This window comes from Schistocerca nitens, chromosome 8, assembly GCF_023898315.1.
Source record: "Schistocerca nitens isolate TAMUIC-IGC-003100 chromosome 8, iqSchNite1.1, whole genome shotgun sequence".
Lineage (NCBI taxonomy): Eukaryota > Metazoa > Arthropoda > Insecta > Orthoptera > Acrididae > Schistocerca > Schistocerca nitens.
In genome coordinates, this window is record NC_064621.1 from 268,506,283 (window position 1) to 268,533,848 (window position 27,566).

Below are 27,566 nucleotides of genomic sequence, written 5' to 3' on the forward strand. Positions count from 1 at the left end.
TCACTTCCACCCTTTTTATTGCTCATGAAAACACACATTGCATGTTGTTCCACCATACAGCGAAACCTTCACAGGTGGTGGTCCAGATTTCTGTACACGCCAGTACCTTTTATACCCTGTAGTACGTCCTCTTGCATTGCGCATGCCTGCATTCGTCGTGGCATACTATCAAGAAGTTTATCAAGGCACTATTGGTCCAGACTGTCCCACTCCTCAACGGCGATTCGGCATAGATCCCTCGGAATGGCTGGTGGGTCACGTTGTCCATAAACAGCACTTTTCAATCAATCCCAGGCATTTTTGATACGGATAATGTCTGGAGAACATCCTGACCACTCTAGTTGAGCGATGTCGTTATCTTGATGGAATTCATTCACAAGATATGCACGATGGGGTTGCGAATTGTCGTCCATGAAGACGAATTTCTTGCCAATATGCTGCCGATATGGTTGCACCATCGGTCGGAGGATGGCATTCACGTATCGTACAGCCGTTACGGCACCTTCCATGACCACCAGCGGCGTACGTCGGCCCCACATAATGTCACTGCAAAGCAACAGAGACCTCCACCTTGCTGCACTCGCTGGACAGTGGGTCTAAGGAGTTCAGTCTGACCGGGTTGTCTCGAAACACGTCTCCAGAGATTCTGTGGTTGAAGGCATATGCGACACTCATCGGCGAAGAGAACGTGATGCCAGTCCTAAGAATTCCATTCGGCATGTTATTGGGCCCATCTGTACCGCACTGCATGGTGTCATCGTTGCAAAGATGGAACTCGCCATGGACGTCGGGAGCGAAGTTTCGCACAGTTTGAGTCGTAACACGACGTCCTATGGGTGCACGAAAAGCATCATTCAACATGGTGGCGTTGCTGTCAGAGTTCCTCCGAGTCATAGTCCGTGAGTAGCGGTCATCCACTGAAGCAGTAGCCCTTGGGCCGCCTGAGCGAGGCATTTATCAACAGTTGCTGTCTCTCTGTATCTCCTCCATGTCCGAACGACATCGCTTTGGTTCACTCCGAGAGGCCGTGAGACTTCCCTTGTCGAGGACCCTTCCTGGCACACAGTTACAAAGTGGACGCGATCGAACAGCGGTATAGATTGTCCAGGCATAGCGGAACTACACACAAACACGAGTCGTGTACCTTCTTCCTGGTGGAATGACTGGAGCCGATCGGCTGTCGGATCCCCTCCGTCAAACAGGCGCAGCATATGCATGGTTGTTTACACCTTTGGGCGGGTTTAGTGACATCTATGAATAGTGAAAATGACTGTGTCTTTGATACAGTATCCACGGTCAATCTATCTTCTGGGAACCGGAGTGATGTAAAACTTTGTTGATGTGTGTATATGTGGGCCGTCGTCGCATAATTACTTGCATGTGATTCTCGAGACTGTTCAGGAATCGAAAAAGGTGACGAGTAGTTCGCAAAGAAACCAGCAACGTAACCATATGATGGAACAATGTTGACAAAATAATGTACAATCACAATGAGATATACTTAAGAAGCAGACTGCTTCGAGACTACATACGGGAATACATTAGAGGCAAAAGTATTCTGCCATGTAAGATGGGAATTAATTTGTGTAGTATTTAATTTTATTATTCATATAGGTTAGCTAACACATGTTTTGACAAATCACATTAGCAAAAATGTGTGAGATTGGCAGACTACTCGGATGAGGTCACACACGTCAGTCCTAATGTTTTAATGTCTGTTGCCACTCCTATCATCTTTATCAGTGATTGTTAGTATGGTGTCAAGATTCGCCGTGCTCCAAAGTCTGTAGTTCTTCCCCGATCGCGAGCTGGACATGACAGTTTAGAGGTCAGAGTAAAGCAACGACATATAACCTCAAATTGAATCGAGCCTATTGAATCCCCTTGGTGTTCAATACTAACCTTCAGGTTGGTGACAACTTTCCTTTTCTCACCGTTATTCTAACAAAATTAGAATAAAAAAAGTCTCAATCAACGTTGACTGTCGTCACACGAGGGATAACTGTTCAGCGGTTCTGCACCCACAAAATGTTCAAAAGTTCTCTCAAAATTCAATATTTGTTTGTACGTAGCACCCCTGTTCTGCGTCACCAATGACTGCATTCTGTTACACCTCCAACGTGCACCGTGTAATGCAACAGATTATACGTCACTTAAGCGTTCAGTTCACCTGAGGGCTCACTAAACATTATTTTATTTCTGATAAATAGTGTCGGGTAGTCATTCCTCTCCAAAAAATTCGTCATTGTTTCCTTTGCGCCGAAAATTTCTGGGCAGCAGAAGCGGTATTCCACGCTTCTGTTATAAACAGGTGATCTCATTAGCAGGTATATGCCTACGGTGTCACGCTCGCGTTGACTGCTTCCACTACCGGGATTTACCTAAAGCCCTGCGTTAATGGAATAAGCTTTATTAAACAATGTTTCGGCACTGGCTATGTTCTTTATTCATAATTACGAGTTGTTTGAAGTAATTTGATAAATGCATAGTTCAATCGCGAATAAAGAAGACAGTATTAGCAGAGACCATGTTCTCATTCATAATTTTTACCCTGGCTCTAGACCCATATATGTAAAAGTTGGTTGGTTGGTTGATTCGGCGGGGGGTGGGGGGGGGGGGGAAAGCGAGGTCAGTGGATTAGGGAAGGAGGGGAACGAAGCCGGCCGTGACCTTTCAAAGAAACCATCCAGGCATTTGCCTGAAGCGATTTAGGGAAATCATGGAAACCTAAATCAGGATGGTGGACGCGGGTTTGAAGTGTCGTCCTTCCAAATGCGAGTCCAGTGTGTTAACCACTGATCCACATTACTCGGTATCTGTCAAAGATAACAAAGAAATAAACTCTCGTCTACTAAACAGTGTTGTGATAAATGACTTCATTCGGAGTGGCAAAATGTAGATGCGATTACATAAACATATCAGATAGATTATATAATGGTAAGACAGAGATTTAGGAACCAGGTTTTAAATTGTAAGACATTTCCAGGGGCAGATGTGGATTCTGACCACAATCTATTGGTTATGAACTGCAGATTGAAACTGAAGAAACTGCAAAAAGGTGGGAATTTAAGGAGATGGGACCTGGATAAACTGAAAGAACCAGAGGTTGTAGAGAGTTTCAGGGAGAGCATAAGTAAACAATTGACAGGAATGGGGGAAAGAAATACAGTAGAAGAAGAATGGGTAGCTCTGAGGGATGAAGTAGTGAAGGTAGCAGAGGATCAAGTAGGTAAAAAGACGAGGGCTAATAGAAATCCTTGGGTAACAGAAGAAATATTGAATTTAATTGATGAAAGGAGAAAATATAAAAATGCAGTAAATAAAGCAGGCAAAAGGGAATACAAACGTCTCAAAAATGAGATCGACAGAAAGTGCAAAATGGCTAAGCAGGGATGGCTAGAGGACAAATGTAAGGATGTAGAGGCTTGTCTCACTAGGGGTAAGATAGATACTGCCTACAGGAAAATTAAAGAGACCTTTGGAGAGAAGAAAACCACTTGTATGAATAACAAGAGCTCAGATGGCAACCCAGTTCTAAGCAAAGAAGGGAAGGCAGAAAGGTGGAAGGAGTATATAGAGGGTTTATACAAGGGCGATGTACTTGAGGACAATATTATGGAAATGGAAGAGGATGTAGATGAAGATGAATTGCGAGATAAGATACTGCGTGAAGAGTTTGACAGAGCACTGAAAGACCTGAGTCGAAACAAGGCCCCGGGAGTAGACAACATTCCATTAGAACTACTGATGGCCTTGAGAGAGCCAGTCATGACAAAACTCTACCATCTGGTGAGCAAGATGTATGAGACAGGCGAAATACCCACAGACTTCAAGAAGAATACAATAATTCCAATACCAAAGAAAGCAGGTGTTGACAGATGTGAAAATTACCGAACTATCAGTTTAATAAGTCACAGCTGCAAAATACTAACGCGAATTCTTTACAGACGAATGGAAAAACTGGTAGAAGCGGACCTCGGGGAAGATCAGTTTGGATTCCGTAGAAATGTTGGAACACGTGAGGCAATACTAACCTTACAACTTATCTTAGAAGAAAGATTAAGAAAAGGTAAACCTACGTTTCTATCATTTGTAGACTTAGAGAAAGCTTTTGACAACGTTAACTGGAATACTCTCTTTCAAATTCTGAAGGTGGCAGGGGTAAAATACAGGGAGCGAAAGGCTATTTACAATTTGTACAGAAACCAGATGGCAGTTATAAGAGTCGAGGGGCATGAAAGGGAAGCAGTGGTTGGGAAAGGAGTGAGACAGGGTTGTAGCCTCTCCCCGATGTTATTCAATCTGTATATTGAGCAAGCAGTAAAGGAAACAAATGAAAAATTCGGAGTAGGTGGTGGTGGTTGTTGGGATGTTTAAGGGGGACTAAACAGCTAAGGTCATCAGTCCCCCATCGGAGTAGGTATTAAAATTCATGGAGAAGAAGTAAAAACTTTGAGGTACGCCGATGACATTGTAATTCTGTCAGAGACAGCAAAGGACTTGGAAGATCAGTTGAACGGAATGGACAGTGTCTTGAAAGGAGGATATAAGATGAACATCAACAAAAGCAAAACGAGGATAATGGAATGTAGTCAAATTAAATCGGGTGATGCTGAGGGGATTAGAGTAAAGGAGTTTTGCTATTTAGGGAGTAAAATAACTGATGATGGTCGAAGTAGAGAGGATATAAAATGTAGACTGGCAAAGCAAGGAAATCGTTTCAGAAGAAGAGAAATTTGTTAACATCGAGTATAGATTTAAGTGTCAGGAAGTCGTTTCTGAAAGTATTTGTATGGAGTGTAGCCATGTATGGAAGTGAAACATGGACGATAACGATTCAATGTCGTGAATATATACTAGCATCTGAAACAAACCGGGAGCGCTAGTTCACTTGTGTTCAGATGAAAGTTCCTTTTATTCTGTTTTCAACTGAAATGGCCCATCAAATGGATCACTGGAAGCAAAAAGCTCTTTGCTTGACACAAGCATGCAAGGATAATTATGAAACCAGAATCATTTCGTTGAAGTTTAATTATTGCCAAATAAAATGTAACTGTAGAAAATTCTAGTGGTAACGATGATTGTCTGTAAGTAATTTTCTGATCTGTGTGAAGAGTAAAGTGACATCAGACGTATTTAGACTTTTATACAACTTACAGATTATATGAAAAACATCGAGCTATAAACAATTCAATAAATGGGTGATGGGTGGTGAATAGGCATCATTGACTGAAGGAAACGGCTCTGAGTGATTTTTGAAGAATATGCTTAATATGTATCCACAAAAAATACCAATGTAAGAGTAATCATCTTCTGGATGTTGCAGATCTTCTTTCTGTGCTCGCTAGGAGAAACTGGAGAGGAATTCTAACAAATGAGAGATACCATTTTATATAAATCAGTTTAATGTAATCATCTATGTCTGGGTGTCAGGCAGGATCCAATGTTTCATTCGACACTCAGATGATATTCCAGTTCAGTTGGAGAGCCTCTGCAATTCTGTTCGAGTTTAGCGGGAATACCAAATGGGCTTAGGCGTTACTAGGCATTCGGACTGAGGAGAGAGACGTGCTAGGGTAGTCTGTACAGTGGCGCAAAGCCACTGTGCCAGCGTGGCTTAGTGGTTAGCGCATCTGTCAGTCTTCCAGGAGACTCATGTTCTAATGCCACCCGCGGTACAAATTTTCATTCGTCCCTTTAGTCTGCGTATATACATCGCTGATGTCTGAGACTTGAAAATGTCCCTGGAACCATATAGTTTCACATCATTTCTTCAATTTAATTGAGAATAGCAATGTCATCGGTGAATATTATCATTCACGTCATTTCACTTAGAATTTTAATCCCAAACTGGGATCTTTCTTTTTATTTCCGTCAGTGCATCTTCGATGCACCGACTGAACAGTACAGGTGCTTCTGTCTTACATTTTAACCTGAGTATTTCGTGCTTAGAGTTCCAGTATTATTGTTCCCTCCCGGTTCTTGTACGTATTGTATTTTACCCTCATTTGCTATGCTTACACCTAGTTTTCTCTGAATTTTGAACATCTTACAGCATATTGCATTGTCGAACGGATTACCTAGATCGACAAATACGATGTGCATTTCTTGATTTTTCATCAGTCTATAGGTCACAACAGCCTCACTTGGGCCTTTAACTCTCCTAACGCCAGACGGACCGTCATCTAACAGCTCCTCAAATTTCTTTTCCATTCTTCTTATATTATTCCTATCAGCATCTTTGTTGCATGAGTCATTAAGCTGATTGTGCGATAGTTCTCGCACTTAACGGCCCTTGCTATCTTCAGAACTGTGTCGATTGTAAAGACTCGGTCTGTTTTGGGTCACTACGAGTCAGGATAAGCGAGTGAAGTGATGAAGGAGAGGGCTGATTCATGCAGGGGCGTGAAGCTGTTGTTGCATTGATGGATTTTTATTCAAGCAACCAAATCCAGGACGCCGGTCGTCTCAGGGTCGCACTGTGTGCTTGCAAACCAGCCGATTATGGATACCTCTATAACGCTAAGCGACACCTGATATCCTGGTTCGTGGTGGATGCTGCTGTGGCCCCCGTGGGGCGCCATCCGTAAAGACGAGCGCGGGCAGCACAGGCCTTCCGGGGTCGCCTGGACTGAGAACTCCCGCCTGTCCTCCCCCACACCACGGCGTGCACTTGGGTGTTTCACCCAGCACTAGAGGTTGTAATGCCGAGTAACAACGCCGTTGTCATTACTCCCTCTCTCCACGGGTAAACCACGACGACAGCTAAAGACGTCTATGCGGCTAGTAGACCACAAGGGCGCGCCTCCAAACCTGAACCGTTGCTTACAGTCCATCAGAATAACACCCTCACAGGGCGGAGGAAGGCTGGACCCAACCTACCCACACAACTGAAATTTCCCCCAAATCTTGCTGCCGCCACGCCACAAGTATGGATTGCCTAACACCGTAACTCGACGAGTTAATCTGTGGTAGGTTGCCAACCGATTTAGCCGGCCGAGTGGCCGAGCGGTTCTAGGCGCTTCAGTCTGGAACCGTGCGACCGCTACGGTCGCAGGTTCGAATCCTGCCTCGGGCATGGATGTATGTGATGTCCTTAGGTTAGTTAGGCTTACGTGGTTGTAAGTTCTAGGGGACTGATGACCTGAGAAGTTAAGTCCTTTAGTGCTCAAAGCCATCTGAACCTTGAGTGTTCTTCTCCAAATCCGGTAACGACGTATCCAGATGAGCCTCTCTGTTATCCGAAATCAACAACATCCCCCCGCGTCCTTAAGGTCGAAATGTCTGGTCTCGCTCTACACTTTACACTTCACTGCACAGCTTCATTCAATTCACTTCGTAAAAAACTTAAACTAATAACTTGTAAAATTATCTTATACATCCTCATCCTTCCTAAACTCTTCAATTTCATTAGGATTGAATAGTACTATCCTTAGAGTCCCTCATTAAACTTCGCTAACTTCTTTAATATTGAGAAACGTCCAACTCTGATCGCTCTGCCTATTACTTTTCATTCTTCTCTTTGTACGAGGGCAGTTCAATAAGTAATGCAACATATTTTTTTCTGAAACAGGGGTTGTATAATTCAGCATTGAAATACACCAGGTTATTCCCCAATCTTTTAGCTACACAACACTATTTTTCAACGTAATCTCCATTCAATGCTACGGCCTTACGCCACCTTGAAATGAGGGCCTGTATGCCTGCACGGTACCATTCCACTGGTCGATGTCGGAGCCAACGTCGTACTGCATCAATAACTTCTTCATCATCCGCGTAGTGCCTCGCACGGATTGCGTCCTTCATTGGGCCAAACATATGGAAATCCGACGGTGCGAGATCGGGGCTGTAGGGTGCATGAGGAAGAACAGTCCACTGAAGTTTTGTGAGCTCCTCTCGGGTGCGAAGACTTGTGTGAGGTCTTGCGTTGTCATGAAGAAGGAGAAGTTTGTTCAGATTTTTGTGCCTACGAACACGCTGAAGTCGTTTCTTCAAATTCTGAAGAGTAGCACAATACACTTCAGAGTTGATCGTTTGACCATGGGGAAGGACATCGACCAGAATAACCCCTTCAGCGTCCCAGAAGACTGTAACCATGACTTTACCGGCTGAGGGTATGGCTTTAAACTTTTTCTTGGTAGGGGAGTGGGTGTGGCGCCACTCCATTGATTGCGGTTTCGTTTCAGGTTCGAAGTGATGAACCCATGTTTCATCGCCTGTAACAATCTTTGACAAGAAATTGTCACCCTCAGCCACATGACGAGCAAGCAATTCCGCACAGATGGTTCTCCTTTGCTCTTTATGGTGTTCGGTTAGACAACGAGGGACCCAGCGGGAACAAACCTTTGAATATCCCAACTGGTGAACAATTGTGACAGCACTACCAACAGAGATGGCAAGTTGAGCACAGAGTTGTTTGATGGTGATCCGTCGATCATCTCGAACGAGTGTGTTCGCACGCTCCGCCATTGCAGGAGTCACAGCTGTGCACGGCCGGCCCGCACGCGGGAGATCAGTCTTGCTTGACCTTGCGGCGATTATGACACACGCTTTGCCCAACGACTCACCGTGCTTTTGTCCACTGCCAGATCACCGTAGACATTCTGCAAGCGCCTATGAATATCTGAGATGCCCTGGTTTTCCGCCAAAAAAAACTCGATCACTGCCTGTTGTTTGCAACGCACATCCGTTACAGACGCTATTTTAACAGCTCCGTACAGCGCTGCCACCTGTTGGAAGTCAATGAAACTATACGAGACGAAGCGGGAATGTTTGAAAATATTCCACAAGAAATTTCCGGTTTTTTCAACCAAAATTGGCCGAGAAAAAAAATGTGTTGCATTACTTATTGAACTGCCCTCGTATTATATCGTGTTAATGTGTGGTACATTTTATCAAGCTACATTCGCCACTGCATTATTTCTATAGAGTCGTCGCCATTGATAAGTAGTTTTGCTGTGAGGGAATGAATCGATGAAGGCTATCAAACGTGATGACTACCTACGTGTCACCTATTAGAGTCGTGTCTACACGTGTCAGGCGTCCCATATCACTCCAAATGCACACGCCACACACCTTTACAGAGCCTCCACGAGCTTCAATATTCCCCTGCTGATATGCAGGGTCCATGGATTCATGAGCTTGTTTCCAAACCCGTACATCACCATCAGCTCGATACAATTTGAAACGAGTCTAATGGGCCGGCCGAAGTGGCCGTGCGGTTAAAGGCGCTGCAGTCTGGAACCGCAAGACCGCTACTGTCGCAGGTTCGAATCCTGCCTCGGGTATTGATGTTTGTGATGTTCTTAGGTTAGTTAGGTTTAACTAGTTCTAAGTTCTAGGGGACTAATGACCTCAGCAGTTGAGTCCCATAGTGCTCAGATCCATTTGAACCATTTTTGAACGAGTCTAATCCAACCAGGTAACATGTTTCCAGGCATCAACAGCCCAGGCGAGGCGTAAAGATTTGAGTCGTGCAGTAGTCAAGGGTACATGAGTGAGCCTTCGGCTGCGAAAGCCCATATCGGTGACGTTTAGTTGATTGGATGCATGCTGACATTTTTTGATGGCCCAGCATTGAAATCTGCAGCAGTTTACGGATGGTTTACATTCTGTCACGTTGAAAGATTCTCTTCAGTCGTCGTTGGTCCCGTTCTTGCAGGATCTTTTTTCCGGCCGCAGCGATGTCATAGATTTGATCTTTTACCGGATTCCTAATATTCAGGGCGCACTCGTGAAATGGTCACACGGGAAAATACCCACTCCATCTCTACCTCGGAGATGTTGTGTCCTACTGCTCGTGCGCCGACTGTAACACCATGTTCAAACTCACTTAAATCTTGATAACTTGCCATTTCAGTAGCAGTAACCAATCTAACAACTGCGCCAGACAGTTGTTGCCTTACATAGGCAACTAATTGACAATAAGATACGGGTGAACAGGAATGTTTTGTTTCGGCATGCTCTTTCCTCAACCTGTTTCACGTTAAACCAAGAAAATTTTGAAAAGACTGACAGTGCCGTCCGGGGCAGTCCTCTGTCTACCTTGGTGGCCAATCTTTTGTCGTGAATTTCGATGGGAGAGCGCCTGAATCAGCTACCACTAAACCAACTGCATTTTGAATGTTTGAGGACCATTCGTTCCTAGTGTGGTCTCATGGAGAAGATAAATTAACGACGTTTCTTCATTATCTCAGTCGCCAGCAAAGAACGTCGCAAAGCGCGAATGACAGCCCAGTCAGTCTTGTGTAGAAGGAAAGTGGACATCATGTCCTCCCATTGTTCAGACTTCCAGTCTGCGAGCCGGCGGCATAATTCGCGCTGGAGGCGCCTCATTTGGCTTTTGTCCCGAGGATCGCGAAACTGCTTCCACCGCCGGCTGTATGTCGGATATTGCCGAACACTGTGTTTTACCTTCACTGAACGTTCAACGGAATAGGAGAAAACAATGATTCTGACCACAGCAATATCTTCTTGAGACTCCAGTATTAAAGAATTCGTGGAAATACCCTTGGCAGAAGACGTGGTGAACCGTGATAGCGACTACCTGATGACCAGTGCGTGGAGCCCCAACTTCTCAACGATTTGCCCTAATCGAAAACCACAGAGTGCGCTAACCGCCGCGACCAACAAATGCAGAGGAAAGCTGAGTACCACAGTTCCACCGGTGATGGCGCTGTCGCCGGGAAGTGTGGTCCGTCTGTCAACCTGATTTTGACGCATAGGCAAAGCCCGCTATATATGGCAGAACGGAGGATCTCTTCGTCAGACTCCGATGGCTTATCGGAGGATGACTGGCTAGTGCACAGTTCAACTATCGTGGGATTCTGAACACCGAGTGGCTGTAAGCCCGAAATTTTTTTGTACATTCAATTCTCACGGAAAGAAATAAAGTTCAAAACTATTTCTACGTTCGCCAAGTAACAGGGAAAGAAGATATTTTTCGATTTTTGTAAAGTTTTTTGAAGTTTTTAATGATATGAACCCATGATTATGTTTCACTTGCTAAAACAATGGGAACACTTTATGTATGAATTTTTCGAGTCCATAGAAGGTTCTTTAGAACGCTATTGGGTCTACGATCGCCAAATAGAAGGAGAAAACATTTTTGCAATATTTTAAATGATCTCTCTAGTTTTTAATAATAATTTCCAATCTATGTTTCATATGTTACATTTTGGAACGTCTTTTATGTATTCTGTCAGTCCATGGAGAGCACGTTTGAGCGCTGCAAACTTTACATTTTGTAAATGTTTTATTAAGTTCCCTCAAAGTATTTAGTTCCATTAAATTCCGCAACTGTATTTCGTGACATGCCTAGAAGTCATTTTTATTAATTAAATCAGTCCGCTCTGTACAGGTAGAAGGCTCTTTCCAGAGCTTTAAATGATGCCCCGATCAGATTTCCTAATTCTTTTTATAAAGCTACTGGATGTAACTATATAGCAGTGAACTAACAGTGCAACTTTATACAGATTACCATATAACTGTAGCAAACAGTATGTTGCTCAAATATTGTAGTGGAACACATTTGTTCAAGATCGTGAAGCTTTGTAAACATAAATCTTAAACCATTTCTAATTTGAACCAATTCCAGTTTAATTTTTTTGTAACAGACACGCTAATGCGCAGCTGGCCTGAAACCGCTCATGTCGAAATAGGGAAAAGCGATATGAAGACCGAATGTAAACAGTTTTGATACTGAGGATGCCAGATTAGGCAATGAGGCATAGTTGCAGATGAGGTTTTCTGTTTCTGCAGCGAAGCAACTGATGAAGTACAGACTCTGTAAAATGCAAATTAATATAGCAAGAAAAGAACTGAGAAGTTGGAATATTTCAACATCTAGAAAGAATATAAGTGTTCAAAAATCTTTTTGTAAAGGTAGTGCAATAGTGAAACGAGGACTATATGCAGTTCAGACAAGAAGAGAATAAAAGGTTTTCGAAATGAGGTGATACAGAAGTATGTGGAAGATTAGATGGTTAAGACGAGTAACAAATTAGAAGATACTCAATCGAAATGGAGGAAAAATTATTTGTGGAACTTGTTGAGTAGAAGAACAGATAGATCGACAGTATACGCTTGAGGCATCAAGGAAGTGTCAGTTCTGTAGAGAAGGGAAGTGTGGGCGGTAAAGACTGTCGAGGGACACACAAGGTAAGCGTAGCCAGCAGATTCAAATGGGTGTGCAGTGATTATGTAGAGATTGATAGACACGCAGAGCTTAGAGCAGCATGGAGAGCTGAATCAAACCAGTCGTTGGACTGAACGCATCAAATTAGTGTTGAAATGTTCGAAGTTAAAATATAGTTTAAGTCATTGGTCAGTTAATTCCAATGCCGTAAAAGTATTGCACAGTCATGCTCCCATAATCCTAAGTTATATTGATTTCGGTACAAAAGAGCTGAATGGTTAATTTTAATTTCATAACCCATTCGGGGACCCTTACCTGCGCGGAGCTACGTGGCATGCACCCGTGAATGATACTTGTACTTGCTGTATCGTTACCCCTGCTACAAAAGAGTATAGTCTCAGGTAAAGTGAGGTGGCCGGCATACGGGCGCCGCTGCACCGTAGCTCTTGTTGAGGTAGGTTCCACTTGGCAGTAGAGCCGAGTGGCGCTCTGGCGCGGGTGCTTCTGGAATCCAGGGAGGGCCAGCCGTGTTCCGGAGACAAATGAGGAACGCGCCGGGCGCGCGAGCAAATAAAGCTGCTCTGCAGAGCGTGCGGCATACAGCAGGGAGAGCGATGGCCACTTGGCTCCAGCGCACACCGCTGCAGGCGGCCCCGCGCGCCGCGTTGTCGCGCGCTGTTGCTCGCGTTGTTGTCCGCCCCCTACAGCCGTCCCCCCCCTTTCCCCTTACACTCCGCGGCCCCATTTCCAACAAATGTTTCTGGTGTCGCCCATATCGTAGCGTCCGCTGAATCCATGCGTCACGCGGAACTGGGTCGGTCCTCTAGAGGCGGCCAGCCGGCACAGTTCGTCTGCACGAGGCGCTGCGTCTGTCAGACTGGAAGTATGTCAGCTGGTTCTGCGAAGGATCTGTGAGGTATTAGCCACTGTCGCCCGATTGTGGAAGAGCAAGTTCACTGTGACGTCTTAGTATTATTTTATTCAGATGGAGAAGTCTCGATGGGAAGCCCGTTAGTTCCTTTTATAGCCAAACTGTTTACTTAATTCTTAATGGAGAAGACTCCTGCAAAACCTGGCTTCCTTTATCATTAAGTTGACAATACATCGGTTGCCAGGTATCATTGACATGAAGAGTCGGGGGAGTTTTTGGCCCAGATCAACAACGTCCGTGACCACATCAAGATTGCCACTGCGCTTGAGAAGGACACTTTGGGGACGAATCTCAGTGTTTACTCGTGTTTCTAGAGTTATTCGTTAGGAACGATACTTGATAAAACTCATGTTTGTATCAAATGTATAAAACTTTGCGGGATACCAGGGTGAAGAAGAGTTCGAACCTCTATAATTCTGACGAATTTAGCACGAGAACGATGCATGCACTCGACCCCCTCCTTATGTACCACCTAATTAATAATGCGCACAACAGTAACGAAAGGAAATGGTGGTGGACCATGCGAGTTGGTAAAATAAGGAATGCAGACACAATCATTTAGGAAAAATCGTAATCTACTCAGAGAAAAAAGAGAACTTTATCATAATAAACAAGAGGAAATGGGATTCTGCATATATCTAATAAATGATATGCCAATTAAATATTACAATGAGATTTATTATACATCAGAACATAAAGGCACATGATTATCCACAGAGCCGGCTTCTGTGGCCGAGCGGTTCTAGGCGCTACAGTCTGGAACCGCGCGACCGCTACGGTCGCATGTTCCAATCCTGCCTCAGTCATGGATGTATGTGATGTCCTTAGGTTAGTAAGGTTTAAGAAGCTCGAAGTCTATGGGACTGATGACCTCACATGTTAAGTCCCATAGTGCTTAGAGCCATTTTTGATTATCGACACGAACAGTAGGTTAAAGGATAGGGTATACTGAACTCTTATGAGATTAGGAGTTGGCTCAAGAACAAGGGGCTCCTACTCTCTGTGATGCAGTGGATTAACGATAATGACAGGAGGTCCTAATGAACCAAATATTACTCTCCGATTATATTGAAGTATCGCGATTAGTAGCGAGAGCTCAAACGTGATCACATGGAGAAACAAGCAAGGAGGACTTGTAGCAAATCGATCTCGCGTGCTGCTGAGAGATTCAGTATAAAAATGATAGTTCCTACAATGCCAAAGCTCCAAAGTACTCTACTAGATCTGAAATCTGGAGCACGTCGTCGGTAGGCTGCGATCTGATGATGTAGGCGCCGACTTATGCTGTGCAGCAACTCTGTTCCAAACTATGGCCTTGAAGGCTGTCCAAGATTTCTAAGCTCTGCCGAGAAAGTGCTACTAAGTTGCCAAAAATTCCCCCACACTGTCTCAGGACATCATTAGAGCCAATAGCGGCCGTTCCCTCCATTTTGCAGTAGGGCTTTATGCAGTCAACTAGCCTCAGTTTACGTTGACCAATCATGCCTCTGCTATTTAGTTGAGGGCAGTGAACTTGCCGTTTGACCGGCTACTCAAAAAAACATGCCTAGACCACCGGCCATCCCGCACCAGACAGTCGCGCCCAGTAGGGCACGGTCCACAGGTGTTCTCACAATCATGAGGACATTGCAATCAGTCGTCGCCAGCAGTCGTCGTTCTGGACGTGGCCGAACGATAAACTTATAAACTGCGGCGACTCTCAGACGTCTCACTGGTTCGACCGACGTCAGTCGTTCCGCCAGCTGCTTAAGCCCATTGATGTCCGACCCTCTTAGTATTCGGAGAAGTGCAACCCCAACCGGAAACGCAGTGTGCCACGTCCTCAGATGCTCGCCTCACACAGGCGACCCAGTAAAGTAACCCAACATACACAGGAATCAAGTGAAAAGTATTTTGAGCTCTCAGTACAAATACTCTCATTACAATAAACTTATTTGGCCATTACCACCGTGCAATGACATAAAACATTAATAAAATTGATGAAAATGAGAGACGACATGCAAAAGAGGGCATGGAACCTCTCTCAACTCGACTGTCTTCAAGTACTTCGTACTTATTTAGTATTTTGATAGTACGCTGACGGCCGACCGTGGTGGCCGAGCGGTTCTAGGCGCTTCAGTCCGGATCCGCGAGACTGCTACGGTCGCAGGTTCGAATCCTGCCTCGGTGATAGATGTGTGTGATATCCTTAGGTTAGTTAGGTTTAAGTAGTTCTAAGTTCTAGGGGATTGATGACCTCAGATGTTAAGTCCCATAGTGCTCAGAGCAATTTGAACCGTTTGTGTAACTGACGGAAAAAAATCGAAGCACCAAAGAGTAATCCATGTACAGTAATGACATTCCTGGGAAATCCTTGTCTAGGTACCGAATTTAAGAGGTCAACATTGTAAGATCACAGGTAAATGTACGCGCGTGATAAGAATTTCAGATGTAATGTGCTGGTACATTAAAAACGAATGTAACTGCCAGAACGTGGTTGTAAGCATCCAAACGTGCATGCGTTGTGCTCTATAGGTACCGCATGTCACTCTGTCCGGCTCTTGTGCGTGACGCTGGAGTTTTGGTCCGACGACGTCTCATATGTGCTCAGTTGCAGACAGGTCTGATGATCGAGCAGCTATAGTCAATACAACACTCTGTTGATCATATTGGATTACAACAGCGGTAGGTAGGCAAGCGTTATCCCGTTGGAAAACATCCCCTGGAATCCTGTTCATGAATGACATCACAGCAGGCTGAATCTCCAGATTGACGTACAGGTTTACAGTCAGGGTCTTTAGGATGACCACGAGAGTGCTACTGTTGAAATACAAAATCGCACCCCAGAACATAACTCCTGATGTTGGTACAGTGTGTCTAGGATGCAGACAGGTTGTTTAAAGGCCCTGAACAGGCCTCCTTCTAACCGACACACGGCTATCACTGCCATCAAGGCTAAAACCACCTTTCACCAGAAAACTCGAAAGATCTCCGCCATGCCCTCCAGCGAGCTCTAAGTTGGCACAATACTGAAGTTGTAAATTACTGTGGTTTTAGGTCAGTGGGATGCTCGTCACAGGGTGTCTGGCTCGGAGCTGCCCTTTAATTAACCGATGAGTAACAGTGTCGTTGTGGCGCCGTGGTGCCAACTGCTGCTGAAATTGCTGATCCGGATCTGTACGTTGCGCAAGAAGCATTCACCGAACACGATTGTCTACACTCTCGGTAGAGCCACTTGAGCGTCCGGTGCCCAGTCTTGTTGCTGCTGTACATTCTCACGACCACCGCTGCCAGCTGTCATGAACAGTGTCTGCATTACAGCAAGTCTTCCTGCTACATCGCTGGTGTAACATACAGCTCCTCCTACACCAATTACACTTCTCTCAAACTCAGTTATGTGATTCAAATAGCATCTCTGTCGCATAGTAGTCTATGCTTACAAACATTAACTCATCACGGTCAATCTGGAAGATAACTAACGCTCACTACCGTCACAGCATGTATTTAATGCAAACCTGGTTTGTAACCTCCTCAGTAGCGCTATTAGCCCCACTATTATGCGACTCGTGCGAAACTTCAATAAACGTCGTCCTTCAGGTGAATTAGATGCTTACACACTTTCATTCATGTCGCAACTCCTTCCTCGTGTTGCTATTTCTTTCCCGGCAGTGTATTTTGTAATATCTTATACTTATTCGACTACATGCTCAAATGAAATGGCTTCGAATTTTTTATGTGAAAACCCTTAATGCTGTTTAAGTAAAATAAAGATTATTAACATTCTACATCTTCATCCTTCATGATTAGAAAATTATTTCTCATCATAGACACCCTGGCGGTGAACACATTTCTCCCAGTGAGAGAGCAGTTTGTTGATACCGTCACTGTAGAATGTTTCACTATCGACTGAGCAACAAACTCACTTCTGTATGCTCTGCTTCATCACTGTCTAAGTGAAGTTCTCGAATTCGAATGTGTTTCTTAAGTTTTGGAAGGAGATGAAAATCTGGTGGAGCCAATCCGGGGCTATGTGGAGGATGATAGATGACAGTTGAATCAAAGCGTAGGCCTGTTACAGCTGTCGCAACGCTCTTGTGTAGTCTGACCTTGTGCCGAAGAGAAGGTGAATGAACTCTATGAATTCGAATCTCTAGCGCAGCACGCCTCATCATAGCTATGTTATTCACCGTCACGCTACACGTTAAAATTCGAAGTCCTTTATTGCAGACGTTTGCAACTAGCATTAGCTAAGCAGGGAAGTCGATCGAGTAATATGCACGACATGTAATACCTCAACCGGTCTTTTGAGAACAGAATGAAAATTTCGGAAGCGCTACTTTCCTGCATGCCCGCATTTTAGAGACTGTCCTGTACAGGAAACGGAAGTATATGAACGAATCTAAATAATGTCGGAGGTTTTTGACGATGTTTATTCAGGTGTTCCTAATGAGAATAAAGATCCTGATGACTATGGAAATAAATATTGTTATGGTTGCGTGGACAATTCCAGGTTGGTGATACATAAAGAAATATAACGTGGCAGTGTTTTCACGTAATTCCGACAGTAAAGATGGAGGTGATTCTGTTCCTTTGAACGATTATTTTTGTCTAAATGTTAACTTTCTTCGAGAGGGCGCTCGCGTCGTTCTCGGGCACTAGATATCGCAGTTCACGTCTTTGTTGCCGAAAACCAAATGGGTGTGTCAGCTGCAGTGTTTACCGGATTGCAGACAATGAAGAGCTAGCAGCAATCACCAGCCATCACAAGAAGGGTCTCTTCTGAGACTCTTGGAGCATCGAGCGGAAACAGTTCCAGACCATGAAAAGCTGCCACAAGGACTGATTCACTTACGAAATGTATTAAGCTATAACGTCTACCAAACCAGCAAATATCGGAAATTAGTCTACGTAATTCAGGTAAGTAGGGCTCCGAGAAGGATGCGACGGAACTTGTGTTTCTGTCGTCTTGTCTTAGACACTCGAACAATTAACCTTTTTCTCAGCGTCGTCAATCCTCTGGTTTATCTGCCAGCTAGCAGCTACCACCAGCTGTCACATGAAATGTACCTTCTGAGAAGTTTGGTGCATCGAGCGGAGATAGTTCCAGACAATATTGGACATCACATTCTTTCACCATGAATTTGAATCCCATCCTGAACCTTTATTTAGGTTGTACAGTAGCTGCGAGTGACTACATGTTTGTCTTACACTTTTCCGAAACCGAGCATTTCGCTCTAGGTCTTTCATTCTTGTTTCTTTCTTTTGATTCGTGTACACATTATATGCAACTCGTCTTTCCCTACAACTGACACCCGTTTCATTGACAGTATCTATCTTGACCATTCTACACGGTCGAACGCTATTTCTAAGTCGACAAATCTAGTCAGCGTGATTTTTCTTGTGTTTCCCTTCCATTCGCAAGCACAGCTTCGGAACTACTCATCCGGTGCCCATATCTTTCCGATCGCGGAACTGTTATTCATTTAACTGTCAGTTTTCTTTTAGAGTATTTTGCTTATAGCTCTTGTCAGCATCGTGAAGACCATCGTAGGATAGTCCTCGCATTTATCAGTCCTTGCTCACTTCGGCATTGCAGATCGCTTAGCCACAGATGGGAGTGGTGCTTTCAAAAACGCATTCGGTAGAACTTTTGCCCAAGAAAGGCTAACGTCGCAGGTTCGAGTCCCTGTTCGGCACACAGTTAAGCTGCTAGGAAGTTTTAAATCAGTACACACTCCACTATCGAGTGAAGATTACTTGTGGAAACCATCGTATAAACGATGCGAGATCTATGACTCAGCCTTTTGTTTTCGGGAATGGTTGTTACGTAAGGTTACAGCAGTATTTCTGTGAATCTTGGAAGGTTTAATGAGAATAACTTGTTGTATGGGAGTAGGTGTTATACTAGACTGCGAAGCCAATGGGTCGCTGGAAGTGATCTTTAATGAAAGAAGGGGACTTGGGAGGTCTACTGCAGATCAACTGGGTAACTTGAACTGTGGTATTTCCGTTTCTCTTCTGAACTATTAACTCTGAACTATGATTCTAATGTGTCTCAGTGGGGACTAACTACGGAAGTTGATAGCAACCAGTCAGGGCTACTGACTGTTGACAGGACCTCTTCGAGAAAACCTTTTCATACAAGCGACTTGTCATTTGACGCCTCCCACCCCTTCGCCCCTTTTCCCTTGTACACATTAACCTCTGTCAGTTTTCGCTACAAGCTGCGATGTGCGCTGTGTACACCTCTTGACGTGGGGCGGTCATGGCACCTCCCTCATCTCGGTGTCCCAAACGGTCGTTACTGATAGCAATACGTCATGTAAAGCATGGCTCCAGACCTAGCTTGGAGCCTCAAGCGACGGCTTGTGTCACTTATGTCTTAAACTGGCCCTGACTGTTCGTGGTATTCGCTTTCCGTTCCAGTGGTCGAATCACGACATACAGAGTGATTCTGTGATGTTGTTCCAAACTTTCATGGAGGTTGAAGTAGGGTAAATATATCAGTTTCAGGTAGGCACGCTTCCCCAGAAACGATCGCGCCGAAAGTTTCAGGTGAAAATCGTTATAATACCTCTGACAATGGGTTAGAGGTATCTGTACCGTTTTTGCTAAATTGTTTGAGTAATGGTAGTATGGACCAAAACAAGAAGAAAATAGCCACTAAATAAGGATTCTGACATGCATAACTTAAGAGCTATGAATACTTCTTCATGTTCGACAGTGCAAAACAAATTTCCTCTACAGCAAGCTCTTTGATTTCCATATCTGATAGTGTGAACCAAAACACAATGAAACTCAAGAAAAAATAATTCCAAAGTGAATGCTGGGTGCTTGTTCAGTAGCAATGTTGAACCAGTGTTCGTGGCTCTTTGTAATGCATTTCAGAACCTTTGTTTATGGGAACAGTTTTCTTCGTCCATACTACCACCTCTGACAGTAGCCTGCTGTAGGGTCACTACCTAGTATTAGCAGAATTTGGAACAATCAGTATGTAGTCGTGGTGTTGACCTACACCAAGATACCGCTGGGCAGTAAGCGTAATAACGCACCATATGGGTTGTAGTAACAAATACACAAAATGATTAAGAGACGATGTAGCAGAAGACTGAGCCACCCAGCCTTAATAGCTGGAGCAGGCAGGAATGTATCACCACATCAGGACAAGACTCTCCCTATGAGCTGTGTGGCTAAGTGCAGGGTTTTACTGTAACAAGAGCACACAGGAGTGAATAGTAGCAGATGTTGAAACTAGCGCATTCCGAGGCCAGCAGCATCATCACTACTTTGAGGCCATGCTAGACAGTGAGAACACTGGGCACTGCCAGGTTCAACCATGGATTGAAGACCGGATCAGGCCAGCCGCCGGCAGCATTGAATCTCCTTGCAGAGCTTGGTGCCACAGCGCACTGACTTTCCATCCACTCCTACCGCCGTCCGACTCCTGCCTGGCGGCAACGGGTCATGTTCCATGCGCAGCAGTCTCCTTTGTCTCTATGTGGGCTATTGCCAGATTTGAGCCACCTAAATGCGGGTGTCTGCCACTGCATAACGCCGTCGCAGCACAACACGGGATGCTGCTTACGTCAGGGCCGCCGCTCTTCCTGATCTCAGCACTACAGAGTGCTGACGCTGCATCTTCTCTCCAAGGTGACTGCGGCCGTCAATGAGCCTTAGCTGGCCTGGGTAACTGGTTCAAATGGCTCTGAGCACTATGGGACTCAACTGCTGTGGTCATTAGTCACCTAGAACTTACAACTACTTAAACCTAACTAACCTAAGGACATCACACACATCCATGCCCGAGGCAGGATTCGAACCTGCGACCGTAGCGGGTAACTGGAGTGCGGGATGTCTGCCTCACACTACTGATGACGTAACGTCGACCCAAAGCTAATGAAGTATTGTTGGTAAGCGTATCTACTGGGCCGGCCCAAGGTCCCTACACGAAATTAATACATTTACGCCTCTCCATCATCTCTGAAAAGTTCTAGTATCATAACGTAATCATGAAGGTATATAGCTGTAGGCTGCGACTCATTGACTTTGTTGCACTGAAAACGTACCCCTGTTTTGTTGATATAGGGGCGGAGTCTGTTTATTTGCTCCCGACAATATACATATCCTAGTGAATTAGGAAAAGAAAAATTGTCCAAAACTGCCACTAAATGATCTTCATTGTTTTGTACCATGGCCTATTTCCAGGCTCGCAAATTCATCAGCAGATACAGGTGATACATATGCACCGAACTGAATTGACTTGGACTCACATTCGGCAGGACGACGTTCAAACGCGCGTCTGGCCATCCTGATTTAGGTTTTCCGTGATTTACCCAAATCACTTCAGGCAAATGCTGGGATGGTTCGTTTAAAAGGAAATGACCGTCTTGCTTCCCTAATCCGATGGGACGAATGACCTCCCTGTTTGGTCACTTTCCCCAGCTCAGCCCACCAACCACTGAATAAATGTGTGATCATCTGACATTACATGCCCATCAACTACATCCATTTACAGAGGGCCATAACACCACTCACAAAGCGACACCCACTGTGGCTGGTTGCAGAGATTTATATATCGCTACCACTGCATACAGAAAAAGAAACATCTTCACTTCACAACTTTATTTTACTGGGCAAACCAGTTTCTTACCTCTTTTAAGCAATCCTGGGATCCATCACTGATTAAAAAGCAAAGAAAAGTGGATACGGTAACAGGTGCACAACTGACTGTAGCGTGAAAGAACACTAGTGTCACATTCAGCGCTCATCCTGGCACAGACAGTGCCCTCTTGCAACTACTATAATTTGGCATTCTCTGTGCTTGTATCTCTAGAGATATCAACTTCTTGTATTACAAGTACTATGCGGTACTTTAAATCTTCTAATATATGTAATGATTATCTACATTTTCCTTAAGTTCTTATCTTAAAATAGTCCACCTTCATAGTTGAGTGGTGAGTAGGGCTTCATGCTGAGGACCCAGCTCAGATCTTAGGACACATACAGGTTACAACATCAAGACAATCAATGGTGATATTAATAGTTGTCTATAACAACCAGGCGTTACAAAATAGTCGTAAGTAACACATAGGCACACGACAATTTTGTAAGGCCTGCGTGTTATAGGCAACTATAAATATGACCATTGTTTGCCTTGATGGTGTAACCTGTATGTATCCTAAGATCAGATGACGGCGGTTATAATTTCACCGAAACCGGTAATCATAGAATAAAATGAATTCCTGCGATCTTGGCTACCAGTTTATTGTCTTACAGCCATCTAGATCGCTCCCACATGTGCACAATGTGCTCCCTACAACATTTCGTTCTATCACTGTGGTACCTTTGTCGGTTGGCGAGCGAGTTTGTTACCTATCTGTATTGACTGAAGACTGTAATGATGCGCGACGGTGGAAGTTCGCAGCAAAGACAGTGGACGTTGTGAGTACTTTACCTGCTAGTTCTTCTGTTGCTCCCGTCTTTCGCTTAGTACGACCCATTTGTAAACACAAAAGAACTCAAATAGAAGCCTTCTTCTATAGCCAACCATTTATACCATGAGAGTTCGTTGTCAACATGTTTAGTAATCATGTTGTTGCAAAATGGCATAGGTGCTAAATTTTACTTCAGTGGAGTAACTAACGTGTTTCCTTCTCTCAAAACAAGGAACGGAAGAGTAAAATAAGGTTCAGCAAAGAGGTATGTTATCAACATTTAATTGTATCTCTTTCCTTTTATTATTACTTAATAAAAATATGACGGGCGAAAAGTCTGCTCTTTGTTGTACGTGTTACTAAACACAATGTACAGCATCTGCCCCGAACTGTAAAACAAGGTTTTGTTTTATTTTAATTTTTCTAGAGCTTTTACGCAATTTCCAATTAATTTACTGCAGTGATCCTATTAATATTTTGCGTACTATATATTTACATCCACATAGTTCGTTTAAGAATTGTTTTTCAATAATGCTTCATTTTTTTAAAGGTACTTGATAAATTACATTATAAGCTAAATCTGCTTTGCCAGAGTTTTACGGGATGGTCATAGATTTTTCGGTTTCACCATGGGCGGGGAATCACCCCTCGATACGGCTCTGCACGCAGATAAGTAAACTTACCATCCCGCACTACACCAAATATGAGGTATGGAATTACATTAGACACTGACAGTGCATATTCCATGAAGACGTTCCAACTTAACGACAGGATTTGACAAAAAAAAGGAATTCTTTACAATTACATTTACTTGTAATCAGAGACTAATTTATACGAAAGGGTTAAAAATTATTTGGAGTATACGTAGGACGTACAGACAGCCTGAGCTAGAGCGCAGCTGTCCCAGAACGTTCCCTTTAGCGATGTATGTGTGTGGGTGTGTGTGTGTGAATCGTGGATTCTTGGGAAAAAGGAAAGAAACTATTCTATTCTAAATACACTTTATTGCTGCACTATGTATATTTTTACTGGTAGGGAAGCAAGTTAATCGTTTCGGCGTTTTTGCCACTATCAAATGTACCTGTGAAGGTGGTATAATAGACATAACGTTGTTCCTTACTTGTATGTTAGTCTACGTATACTTATGGCATGTCGATTGTGTTTCTATGATATAATCAATTTATTTATATGGAACTTTGCCGACAAAAAGGAAGCCTAATGAGGCAACGTTAAATGGAAAGAAAAATGAGAAACTAAATATATGAGACACAAATTCTCGAAGAACTTAATTCGAGAAAAGATCCTGGAAAGCAAATTAAGAAACTGTTCCAAATCACAAATATCTCAGACTAGGGTCTGTGGAATGTGCTGCAGACGCTATAACCACGGGGTATGGCACATACGGCAAACAGGAAGACTGACAACGTCATCGAGGAATTACTTTTAGTGGATGATGTTGAGACTATCGCCATATTACATTACACTTGAAGACAGTGGTTCGCGAGAAACATTCTAAGTCTTCGTTCTTTACGGTGCGATATCGTGCTCCAGTTGTATTTAGTGTGTATAGAAATCGGATTGAAAGTCATAAAACGTACGTTTGCTATCTGCATTAATATTGTAATTTAAATGATTTTCACTGACGCATGAGAGACCGCCAGTATTGATTAAAAATAATTATGGAACACAGCTTACGTTTCATGACAATCTAACTCATACAGTCCTTAGATCTTTCCACGCCGGTTTATTCATTTGTTTCTGTCGATAGTACTGGAATGTAAATTTTAAGCAAAATGTTTTAGTTTCTATATATATTTTTTGGAATCATTATTTGCTGTACGGCCCTTTTTTAGTATTGTGAGATATTTCACCCTCAGCGCGGACACGGAGATGAGAATATACAGCTGAGCGTGGGGCTGCTAGTACCTGCGTCACGTGGCTCTGACAGCTGTGAATTACAGCCAGAGTTCCTCGTCCCAGGCCGCGTGCAGTTATCACACGCCAAGCGTGGGAATTAGCTCCAGATGGGAGTCAACAAACGTGTCTACCGCTTCAGCAAAACCACTACCAGCTGCAATAATTATATTTGCGATTATTAAAACTGGAAACAAATTACGAGCCACAAACTTTTATATACTTAATTTGTGATAAAAACTACTACTGGCAGTGTTTATACGTGGCGATTAAGGGTTTTCGTGACAGGTGCTCAGAATATGACAACCACCTACAAATCGTTACGGTATCATCCTCACTCAAAAGACACTCATTACTAGATTACGTGGAAGATAGAAACCACTGTCGATGTGACTTTTACGGATTATTGCGTTCATGTAATGCAGCAGCTCTCAGAAAAATATCTGCATTCTCGATGTAAGCCCGTGACTGATTTCAGGTAATTTGTACCAACCAGTCTACTGTCACTAGATTAAGAACTGAAGCTACAGCGTACATATACGAAGTGCCATTATTTTTGCATGCTCGATTACGTTTCAGTATATCCGGTATTACACTATCAAATTTCTTTGTCAAAGATTTGATGAAACATGTGATCAAATATTCCGTCAAATATATTTGACAAAGATCTTTGACGTAGCGCTAGAAGGGGTATTACACTGTCATCATATTTTTCTTCAAAGTTCAAGATGGCAGACAACAACAACTTGTTATTAACCGCAGCAGTTGCATGTACCACAATTACACTGTGTGCACATGCGGAAGAGAAGTGGGGGAAAAAAGGAAAATACCTGGGAGAAGCCGTGGGTTTTACGACGACACGATAAAAGCATTCAACAAAACTTGTTATGTGAGCTTGTAGTGGAGGACGCCTAGTCGTACATCAATTACTTAAGAATGGATGAGCATACATTTCTGTCTGTCCTCAATGAAGTGTATCCTCATATCATAAAGCACTATATTCACTTAAGAACTGCTACATCTGCAGAAGACAGGCTCACTGTAACACTCCGATTCCTTGCTAAAGGAGAGGGTTAGGACAGGTTAGGTTAGGTCGGGTCAGGTATCCTATCTTCTTAATCTATTATTGTATTCAGCGTGCCTCACGTTGTAAAGCGCCTCATCAGCTTCATACATCTCTATTAATTTTGTAGTTGTTGGCACACACCAATTGTATTTACCGGAAATGTTTATTAAAACACTACAGACGACAGAATGCTATGTGGTAACATGTCACATTGAGCAGAAGACAAGCGACTTCTTTGATCAGATCTACAGCGAGGCTCTAGATTTGATCAAATATTGGACGACATTTGCCAAAGTTCCATATTACACCATCAAATATCTTTGACAAAGATATTGGACAAAGATATTTGACAAAGAAATTTGATAGTGTAATACCGGCCTAAGCGCAGACTGGAGTGATTCTTTCCACGGTAGTTTCTACAAAACGTACGCTATTCATATCTCCAAACAGATTTATACGAGTCTTTAGGAAAGGTTATACGGAAGTCCTAAATCAGATTTTGTGGACTAGAATTGCAAGGATCTCCCACAAAAACCACGTCTATAGGAGCTGCTTCACCTCATTGTCGGAGTAAAGTTATGTGAGAGACACCAGTTTAGGGACAGGCGCACAAAGTTCTGCGTCTTTCTGAAGGCTTGGACTGTGGGAAAGGACTTCTTCAGAAGTTCTTTGGCGTCTGGTAAGATTGCATTTCCAGTATTACCAACAGGTGATGGGAAAGACTGCTTTTCGACCACGAATGTCTCTTTCATAATCTTGAATCTCATACGAAACGTACACTTTATTGCCAAATATTTTTAACAATACGCGTTCTTTTTAACAAGTGGTCACTGAAAGTTAGAAAACTAGTGTCGCTCTACTGCGCATCTCTATTTAGAGCGATAAATGACTAATACAGATTACAGTCTGTGGTAAACTTCCATCTCTGTAGTAAGAAACTACTTCATGAAGATTCTAACCGCAGCTCCATGGTTGATGTTTTGATGTACCAGCAGCCTACTGAGGTACTACGACGGCTGGTACTATAGTTTTGGATGATACACGTTCCTCTGTACGTTCCAATGCGCAACTAGACGTGGCAGTGTTGGCAGCGCCTCGTTTTCATGCATGTATGCAACTTAACTGATTTTCATAGTTGAACTTTTGTCGTGAATCTAAATCCGGAATCGCATGCGGACCTTCATGTGCGGTATTTTTCATTCGCCCCTATATTTTTTGTATGCTAAAGGCACTATTTATATCGAATTGTAACTGTAACATTTCGATGGGTAATGTAGACCCCTATCTACCATGCCTTATAAATTGTCTGGGTCGTAGGGACATGTAACCAGCGATGGTGTCTAAACTCTGTATTCTAGATACTGTAGTTCAATAGCTGCAAAAAGATGATGCCGATGATTTTTTCTGGTTTGTGGGGCGCTCAACTGCGCGGTTAACAGCGCCCGCACAAATTCCGAACCTTTCCTCTGACCAATCTCTCCACTTTCATGATGATGATGAAATGATGAGGACAACACAAACGCCCAGTCATCTCTGCAAAAAGAGAAGATTAAGTAAACTTATTTGTGGCAAAATATTTCAAAAAATTTTAGCGTTCGCAGCAGCTCTAGTTGTTTCTAGTATGGTGGACTCGTTGACGATTATTTTTAGATGTCTTTAATATTGTGATACGACTGCAAGAAAGAAAAACTGATTCTGTTTCAGAGAAATTAAATTCTTATGGAGAATGTTTTCTTTTCAGATTGGCAGTCTCGATGGTTTCTTCCTCCTGGAGCACCAAAGACTACATAAACGATCAACGACGCCGAGCGACCACCACCATCATGCTTTGACGGCAGAGAAGCAGGTAAGACGAATAGTCTGATGTATCTTTCATTACAGTTTCCGACTTCCGGTCTGCTACTAGCCAATACCTCCATGAACGTAAGTAATCAACGTTTCTAACTAGTATTAAAATCGGGAAGTGTGGTTTCTGTTCAACGCAGCATTGTTCCTGGCAAAATTTCAGTCTTTGGAACAGAACGGAAATCGATATACAGTGTCAGTCAGTGAATTAATCCTACGTCCCTTGTATTCCAGTTACGTCTCGACTCAGCTACACATGTT

The 27,566-nt window shown here is 43.5% G+C and overlaps 1 protein-coding gene across 1 annotated transcript in view; it reads left to right on the forward strand.

Annotated features, from left to right (window-relative positions):
• The window catches only part of LOC126199515 (furin-like protease 2), a 713,209-nt gene that overhangs the window by 140,940 nt on the left and 544,703 nt on the right, over window positions 1–27,566 (forward strand). The window contains exon 2 of the mRNA XM_049936438.1: window positions 27,202–27,306. The gene's annotated coding sequence lies outside the window, so the exon portion shown is untranslated. The remainder of the gene's footprint in view (window positions 1–27,201; window positions 27,307–27,566) is intronic.